Source organism: Gavialis gangeticus, unplaced genomic scaffold (genome assembly GCF_001723915.1).
Source record: "Gavialis gangeticus isolate Ggan-Ray unplaced genomic scaffold, GavGan_comp1, whole genome shotgun sequence".
NCBI lineage: Eukaryota > Metazoa > Chordata > Crocodylia > Gavialidae > Gavialis > Gavialis gangeticus.
In genome coordinates this window covers 20729374-20738889 of record NW_017728995.1, presented here as the reverse complement: position 1 = coordinate 20738889, position 9516 = coordinate 20729374, and positions in this window count along the sequence as shown.

The window sequence follows — 9516 nt, the reverse complement described above, 5'->3', positions numbered from 1 at the left end:
CTTTCTTCTTTCCATTATAGTAACTTTAATGAAAGGGACTACCGGCTGTTGTCCTCTCACCCATTGTGTTTGGTGGTGGTGGCAAGACAACATCCCACCATATAGGAGCATGGGCACTTTGCAGTCATGGTGGCAAGGCAGCCAGATATAGCTGGTTGCCACCAGTGTAACAACGGCTTCCATAGAATCCCTTTGATTGTCACCTACAGCTCCCAGCTTGAACACCTGAGACATCATTAATGACCTCCAGTCCCTCCTGAAAAATGAAAACTATCTCAAGGTAGCCATGCAGGACAAAACTGTCTGGGCTTGCAGACAGCTACCTAACCTCAAACAGCATTTCTCTAGCAACAGACTACCTAATTCCTGTTCAGCTCCAGGCCTTGACCTGGACCCAGATGCCAGCTGTGCCCCCTCAGCAACGCAGACCACATCATCACTGCATTACACAAATAACCTGGATTATAACACCTGAGGTTCATTTACGCGCATTTCTATCGAAATCATGTATGCTACCACCTACTTATGGTTCCCCTCTGCTGCCTACGTGGCACATCTTCATGTGCCCCTGTGGCATCATTGCTTCTGCGCCGTTATTTTGCCAGTATAGTAACAGCCTGTACTGTGCCATGCCAATGACGCATGATTATTGTTAGCCGCTATGTCGCCATAGTAACATTATAGCAAGGGAGTGCATTGCTACAGTGACGTAGCTGCGGCATCATGGTGTGCATTGGCGATGCGTAGGGGGTACAAATGGATGCACGTGCACTCCCTGAGCATGGTGGTGCACACCCTGTGAAAAGGTGTGCCTGAGGGCGGTTGCCACTCACCACCCCCCTCACCACCAACACCACCAGCAGCATCTGCGGGCGGTCCGTGATTGTCACTGGTGACCGCTGATGATACCGGCGGTGTCTGTGGGTGGTCACCGACCATTGGCTGGCACTCGCCATCCCCCACCTGGCTGCCAACAGTGCTGTGGCTGCCTGTGGGAGCTCCCGACTTGCCTCCGCCATGTTCCGACCACCGACAGCACCGCCGCCACTTGTGGGACCTCACTGTTCCCCTTCCAGGGCACACGGCGTTCATGATGGTTTGTGCCCACTGATGTTATGGCGCCATAGTACATTGCTACAGTGACATAGTGTCTTGTGCAGACATAGACATGCCCACAGTGTACAAATGGGTGATCCCTATATGTAAGAGTGAATGAACCCTGTCTGACATCAGTTCTAGAAAGACAAACAAGCTTGTGGCAGAACAATTTATCCTCCCTGGACATTTAATTACTGACCTCTGGGTGGCTGTTCTTAAACATCAAAACTTTAAAAATTAACCTGAAAGGGGAAATTATGGAACAAAAAACTCATCCACAGACTGCATAGTGTTAAGTACTGTTTAAACCAAGACTACCAATTCTTATGCCATTACTTGGATTAGCTTTCATGAGCTGTGTGTCCCTCACTGGGTTAACTGCTTATTTTCTCTCCTAGCCACTTTGCCTCTCTCAGGAGTGCCCCCTATTTTTCCCCTTCTCCTTGCCTTGCTCTTTGTAGTCTACTTACTGCTTTCTGTTTAACAGCTCTGTCTCCTGTAGTCCTTCCACAGCATCTGATAAATTAAGCCCTTTCCTGATGAAAGCTTATTCTATATGTTGCTGATTTAGAATTCTATAAAGTGGAAATCTACCCTGCCTTCTTCATATAGCCAGCAGAAGGGGAAAGTGGGATAAGTACCCTCTGCTTCCATATCAAGAGGTAGGCCCAAGTGGGCAATATTCCAAGTTGAAGGCAGTCTTCCAGTCAGGAGGAATGGCAGTTCCTAGGAATCCTAAAGAGCTTTCAGTTTCCACCACGCTGCACAAAGAGCAAGGGAAGAGACATGCTAAAAATGATTACAGCACACTGCCTTTCCATGTTTGCTCTACTGCTTACCACTACAAAGACAGCAGAGAGTGAAAGGCCTTGGCTACTCATCCATTACACCACACCACACCACACCACACCAAAATGCTTTTGGACAGATTGCTGTTTTCCAAAACCACACATGCAATGCATGACTGTGCTCATGCATGCTGCCACTGCTGCTGCTGGTCATTCTGCAGCTGCCCTCACAGACAATAATAAGCACGTGCTCAGTTGTCTGTCCACTAGTCCATGTGTCTGTGGTCATGTGCACAATCCAGACCCCACCGTACTGCAATTCTATGACACTACCTTTTTAGCAAAATGGACACAGCCAAGGAGTGGCCTCCTGGGAACTGCTGTAGCCACCAATTCTCTAAAGCCTTCATTCTCCACCCCCATGGCTGTGACCATAGCCAACATCTTCACAAGCTACAGAATACTTGGCATCATATTTTTGCCTAGTCTGAAGAAATCCTGCTGAAGTCTGTGGAATGGTACTGCAGAACTTGCTGAAAACACAGAAAGCATCAATGGTGTCACCAATTCACAGAAGTTTAGGGCTGGAAGGGACCTTGTGAGATCTCTGGGGTCAAATAGCCCCAGTAAGGTATGTATCCGGTCTCCTTTTGAAGATCTCCAGGGTAGTTGCCTGCAACACTCCCACTGGGAGTCTATTCCTGTTTTCCTTTGTGATAGACCAAATGTTGTTTGTTTTCCTCTTGAACTTTTTCCAGCACATTTGCTCGGTGATTGTGTGCTGTGTAGTTTACCATTCCTCATTTACCAGGCTGTTTGAAGTTCTGACACAGACTGAGTCTATGTCTGCCCAGCTGGCAAACAGTCAAGGCAGAGCCCGCAGCATCAAGTTCAAACTGGTTCCAAACTCAGGAACTTACCTGCTTGTCTTTGCCAGGAAAGGATTATGGGGGTGGGAAAGCTGGCAGCATTTTTTTTTTTTTTAACTGCAGAGTGGGAACATGGTGTTGTTTCTACCATGTCCAGCAGAGATGAAGGCAATGCCTTTTCCCCTACCTGTGACTAACTACAGGCTTTGTAGAAATGAAAACTAAACCAAGCACAGTGGTGGAGTGAGCTGACAGATTCTGGACAGACGCCTGCTGTTGTGACATGGTACACCACCTCACGTGGTGCTGGACTAACCAGACACAGGCCACGACATTCCTTCTTAGCATCTTCGTGAACATCGCCATCTCACTCAGAGTGGTCAGTTGTTCTCAAGGGTCCTCTTCAGTGAATCCATCTTACTTGATAGTTTCCCACTTGCATTTCCCAAGACCATGCTTCAGAACTTACCCAATCTCCTTTTTCATTGGCAAGCTTCTAGGAGGGATCCTCCCTCTTTCCTCTCTCCCGCACCTCCCAACTATAAAGTTTCATAGTTTCATAGTTTGTAGGGTCAGAAGGGACCTGAGCAGATCATCGAGTCCAACCCCCTGCCATGGCAGGAAAGAGTACTGGGGTCAAACGACCCCAGCAAGGTGTTCATCTAACCTCTTCTTAAAAACCCCCAGGGTAGGAGCCAGCACCACTTTACTTGGAAGTTGGTTTCAGATCCTAGCCGCCCTGACAGTGAAGCAGCGCCTCCTGATATCTAGCCTAAATCTACCCTCTGCCAGCTTGTGACCGTTATTCCTAGTCACTCCTGGTAGTGCTCGGGGGAACAGGGACTCCCCCAATGCCTGCTGATCCCCTCTGACTAGTTTGTAAGTGCTCTACTGAAGGATAAATCTTGCAAGTGATTCCATGTTCTGCTCCCCCAGGTCTACCAACATAGCCCTAAGACTAGAGTCTTTGGGCAATATGCCTACTTGACCTGGCAGCACTGTCAGAAAATAACTTATTTTTCTGTGACTGAGAAAATTTCTGCCTGATAGCCCCCTTTTCATCCTAAGTATAGGGCAGAGGACAGAATAACTTCACAGGCATATGGCAACAATGAATATTTTTTGCTTCACTTAGCATGGGTACAGAGGAAGAGAGTATCTTCAGAACTTACACTTACTGTCCTGTCATGAGTGACTGGTGCCTCCTGAGACTGGGGGGAGGGCACAAGTTGTGGGCAGCGTCGTTGGTGGCATTGGCAGCGGTGTGGTGACCACCCACAGAAGCTGGCAGCAGAGCAGGGTGGCAGTGGGGGGGTTGTGAGCAGCAGGTGGCAGTGGGCAGTTGTGCGCAGTGATAGGTTGTGAGAAGCTGGTGGTAGCAGGGGTTTGTGAGCAGCGACTGCCCACAGAAGCTGGTGGCAGTGTGGGGGGCGGTGGCAAACAGTGACCACCTGTAGAAGCTGGTGGCGGTGGCAGGCAATTTCATGGGGGGGCATGTGCCCCCCCCCCCCCGTGTCTCCCTTATGAGTCACCTATATGTCCTATTATGCTAGGAAGATTCTCTCAAAAATTACCATTTCTTATGTGTTTTTCACCAGGACTGTAGTCACCTCTGCTGTAGGCACATTTTCAAACAAACATACCCTCCAGCCCAAAAAGGAGGGTGAATTCAAGCAGCTCTTCAAAGCTAGCTCCCTCCCCAGTCAGAAATAACATACACCCCTCCAATGAAAGCATGCATCTACCAATATGAGACAAGCTATTTTCAGGTGAGACATGGAAATAGAGACCTGAGACAGAGCATTTTTCAGATGGCAAATCTAAACAAAATGGGAACTTAGAGGCAAAAGGGCAGAGTCAAAATAAAAACAAAACAAAACAAAACAAAAATCAGGACTCGTAGTAGAGTTGATAAACTTGAAGCGGTAACGTGAAATGAAGCCAAAATACTTGGAAGAAAAGTAAGGTTCCAAATTAAATGGAGGCTCAAGAGGAAATGTCACCAATCAAAACAAACCCAATCAGTGAAACAGAAAAAAATTGTAAAGCTTGAATGAAACAAAAATGGTAAAGCTGAAGCAAAGTAAAATAGTCAGTTTTTGTTGAACTGCTCCCAACATGTTTAAGTAATACTTTTTTATGATTTGATGAAAATGTTCAGTTTTGATGAATTGGTATTTTATAAGTAAAAAAATCCTTGTCAGAAAATTCCTGACAATCTCTAATAATCTCACCTATTGGGAAGTTATTTGTCTTAGAAATTTGAGCTCTGTAACCAGGTATTGTAGTAATGGATGTTGCCTCTCTAATACGAGAGTTACTGGTTTCTTCCTTTTCGCACATGTCCTACCTTTTGCATGGGGCTCATTTTGGAATTGATTAGACTGTGCACCAGTGGGCCTGACTTTCATGTCACCTCTTATTCTTTTCTTCTACACTACAGCCTTTTCTCCATCTTCCTGTATCTCGTCATGAACACAGAAGCCCCTTTTTTCTGTTTCATTCCTTGAGCATGTCACTGTCCCATTCATTATCATGCTGCTTCTCAAGGGAACGCCTGGCCCTCTCTTAGGATGTCACCAAATGGAGACAACTACTATAAAGTTATTTTTTTGTACAAGTCAAACCCTGGAGGGTCTTTTTTTTTCTGCTGCTGCTGCTGTGCATTTTATTTCCATTGCAGGTGTAAATGTCCTTGTTGTGTTCTCCACTAGTGGAGGAAGGGCAAATGTCATATTCACAGAAGCCAAGAGCTTGCTTTGAAGAGCTATTGATTTTCCCTTTTCATTCTGAAGCTTTGCCAAACTACACTAAAGCCTGTCTCTTGTTCAGAGGCTCTTTGGATCGAGAGACAACAGTGAAAGCAGTGACAGCAGGGTGCAAAGGACAGCAGCAATTATGGAGTCTAGTTGGGAATGAGGAAAAGAGTGCCTTGATGTTTTTTCTGTAAAAGCTCAGCTACTTTTATTTTGATCCTAATAGGGCTGTTGAGGACTCTCTGTGACCAGAACAAAAGAGAGGAAAGACGCACAATTTGCTTCATGATCTTATTTACACCTGTCCATGTTTTCCCTCTTTACTTTTGACTTGGAATGATTTTGGTTTGCTTGATTTATTCTAGGGCAGTAAGTCAACTGGAGTGAGCAGGGGTCATTCTGTGATGATCCTTCTAGAAAGACAGCTACCTTTGGTGGTAATTGCATGTATTAACTGTGCTAGTTTAGTTATAATACACATCAGTACAAAAGTTCAGAATGCCTTCACCATTCCCCATTGAAATCTAGGTGTTTCTGGCCTCCTCCAAACCCTTACACAACTCTGATATATATGGACTGACAAATATAAAGCCAATAGACTACGTCTTATCACTGCTCCAAATACCAATGCCACTTCTTGCAGCACCTGTGTGTTTCCTGGAGGAAGTGAACTCCTCCACCCAGCCCTATGTAGATGAATTTCTGGTCATCACAATACAAAGTGCGATACAAGGAGGGCATGTAAGACCACGTAGTCTTACGACGAAGTTCAAAAATATCTGAGATTTGTTATTGGCTTTTGTAAGAATGATTGCCTACGACAGCCTTTCCCAGCTTTTTGGGTTTAAACCCCACCAGAGTAAAGTCAGCTCCTATTCAGCAGCTGATTGCTTCTGATCTCTCCTGCTGATTGCTGATCATTCCCTCTACTGTTCCTGCTGCTGATTTCCTTGCTGCCTTTAGGAACCTGTTGCACCCTTCTCCCTCCCCCCGGCCCCCCAAGAAGGCACACCCCACAGCTTGGTAACCACTAACATACCATACTATTCGATGAGCAGGGCAGAGAAAGAAACAGATACAAAGAAGAAAAGCTCCGAATGTGACCGACTTGGCTCTCTAGGCCCCATCCGCCTGCACCCATTACACTTGCAAGAAACAATACCCAAAGCACTCTCCTTTATTCCTTTTCCTTCATTCAGACATGTTTACAGAAACCTAGAAATGCACACAATGCCTTTCAACCTCTTAGCCCTTAAGATTACAACAGGGAAGGGTGAATGGCAGGGCAGAGGCTTCTTTTGCTGTCTTTGAAAAATGGTTTTTATCAAAAATAATAAAAGGGATGAGCTGATTAAAGGCTCTTTTGAACAATTCAGAATGCATAAAAAGAAAACATCTTTGGTCAATAAGAATAAGAGGAATAGCTTCCCTCTGAGTTTGACATTTTGTCTACTGACCTATATTTTCTTCATCAATACTGCTCCAGCTGGCAATAGCACTTGCCAAAGCACTTCAACATAGCATAGCATAGTCCTATCTTCTTTTTTTCCCCTTCCCACCAGCTGTACCTGTCAGTGCAATTTTACAGTCTCTTTCTCAGAGGGTAGGAGGTAGCTAAAAACCATAACACGCTGCATGAGGGAAGGAAAACATTACTGATCCTGTTGGCCTCATCAGGACCCAAGCACAGCAAGCAGTAAATACATAGTAGCTTTTTCAGTGTCCTGGGTCAGACTTGACTTTACACAGTCTCTTGAGATATAGATGAGGGCATGTCACACTATCCAGCGGCGCTTCCGTGTCACCTGTCCAGTTGTCAAGGTGCATTTGTTTTCATTACCGCTGCCCCCTGCTGTTTTCCTTGACAAGCTTGGGATTTGAAAGCTGCATTGCTACACCTTTAAGTCACAGATGATCACCAGCTACAGTGCATATGGAGAGCTGCAGCATGGATTTGTTTCCGCAAAAGGCACATAGATGATCTGCCTAATCAGCAGTTACCTAGTTTCCTCATGCCAGATAGAGTCAATGTACACACCAGGCCTGCTGCTCCTTCCTGCTTGCTCTGGCTTATTTCAATCAGTCTCCATTAACTGAAATTAAAAGTTAGTATCTTTAATGCCTGCTTTATACATGTCCTTGTTGGCTTCAATATTCAGTTCCTCGTGCACCTATAACCATCTCAAAGGAGAATAGGAGGGCTTGGAAATAAAGAGCCAGATCCTGGTACCTAGTAAAGCTGCTCTGTGCCACACTGAAGACATATACATAGGGAGTTTACTGGAACTGGAGTATACTGGAGAAACCTCCACCTGCCTGTGCCATCTCTGCCTCATTCCCAGGAAACCTTGTGTCCAAGCATCCCCAGCTGCTGGAATGATGCCCTGTGAGATTGTTGCAGCCATCACAAAAAGGCTGCACTAGATCTCACCTTGGGGCTATAAGAGTTCCCAGAACCCCTAAGGCAGGTGTGTCAAACTCATTTGCCCCGTGTGCTGAATGAGTGGCGCAGGGATAGTCTTCCAGCCAGATCAGACGCACAGGCCAGCCCTGCATGCCAGATGCAGCATGTGCCCTGGAGTGGGCACCGTGCGCAGCTGCTCTGGAGCTGTGCTGCATACAGTGGCTGCTCCACTACTCTGGGTCTGTGCTGCACAGTCTCCAAGCAGCCACTGTTGTATTATTGCAGTAACTATAATTGCTTTGATTGCTTATATTGTTATTTTTCTTTGTATATAATGAAATATTTAACCATTAAGATAAAGTTAATCCTGTTATGATTTTCTTTTTATAATATTTTGATCAGACACTATTAGTGTTCTGGAATTAACCATCTATTTTAAATTTCCTATTGCTTAACATAAGCGTATTTGACATATTGGTCTCCTGATTTTAGATATATTTGACCTGTTGGCCTCATTATTTTAGAACTTAAATTTAGTATAAGGAAAATGCTTATGCAAGGTTTGTGGCACGTCTGGTGTATGTGGAAAGAGGTAACGAAAAGGTCAATGATGTATGTATGTGACAAAGTGAAGGAAGACAGTCCCCTTGCAGAAAGTGAAAATAGCCTTCTGTGGTTTAACGGTTAAAGGCTGCAGGAACATCAAATCAGCAGTTAAGGATTACCAAATACTAGACTATACTTCACCCTGATGGCTGAAGACTTCAAGCAACAACGCCTGTGAAGATTGCAGACCACAAAGCCAGAAGATCATGTCCTACCAATCCCAGCCTGCCAACAGGACAAGAAGGATGACCTTTGCATCTGACTCAGTGGAATCCATAGGCTTGTATGGACAGCTATCACTAAAGAATAAACACAAAAGACAAGGCTTTGGATCTTTTCCACCTGCAAGGAGGAGTTTTGGGCGCGTCCAACAAGACCTGACTCCAGCCCTTGTGGTCAGTCTGGCTGGCCATCAGACTGACCTGAGCAACTTTAAAACTTGGTAACACCTTAACCTTTGCAGGACTATCGAACTATCTGTGTGTGTGCTTGTCTCTTTTGTATGAATGAATGAATGAATATGCATGGTACTAAGTGACACAGACAACTTTCCTGTTCCCTAGTCTTTTCATGTTGCATGTTTTATGTCTTATGTTCCAATAAATGCGGCATTGTGCCTTATCCTGATAAGATTCCTGCTTGTTTTTAATTCACACTGTACGCCCTATGCGCACAACACCGTGTCCAAAGCAGACCCAGAGTGGCGGAGCAACACATGGCTCCTCTGGAGCCATGCTATATGCAGCTGCTGCTCTGGAGCTGTGCTGCGTGCAGCAGCTGCTCCACCACTCTGGAACAGGGAGTGGGTACGACATGTGGCGCTGTCTTGGAGCGCCTAAAGCAGGCAGTCTATGCAGTAGGGCTGTGCGAGGCTTCGGACAGAGCTTTGGATCCAGAGAAGCTTTGGACGCTTCAGGGTCCAAAGCAGCATGTCCGGGTCAAAGCGCCAGCCTCGTTCGGCTTCCTGAAGCACTTCGGAGCCGCCTCAGAGCCAC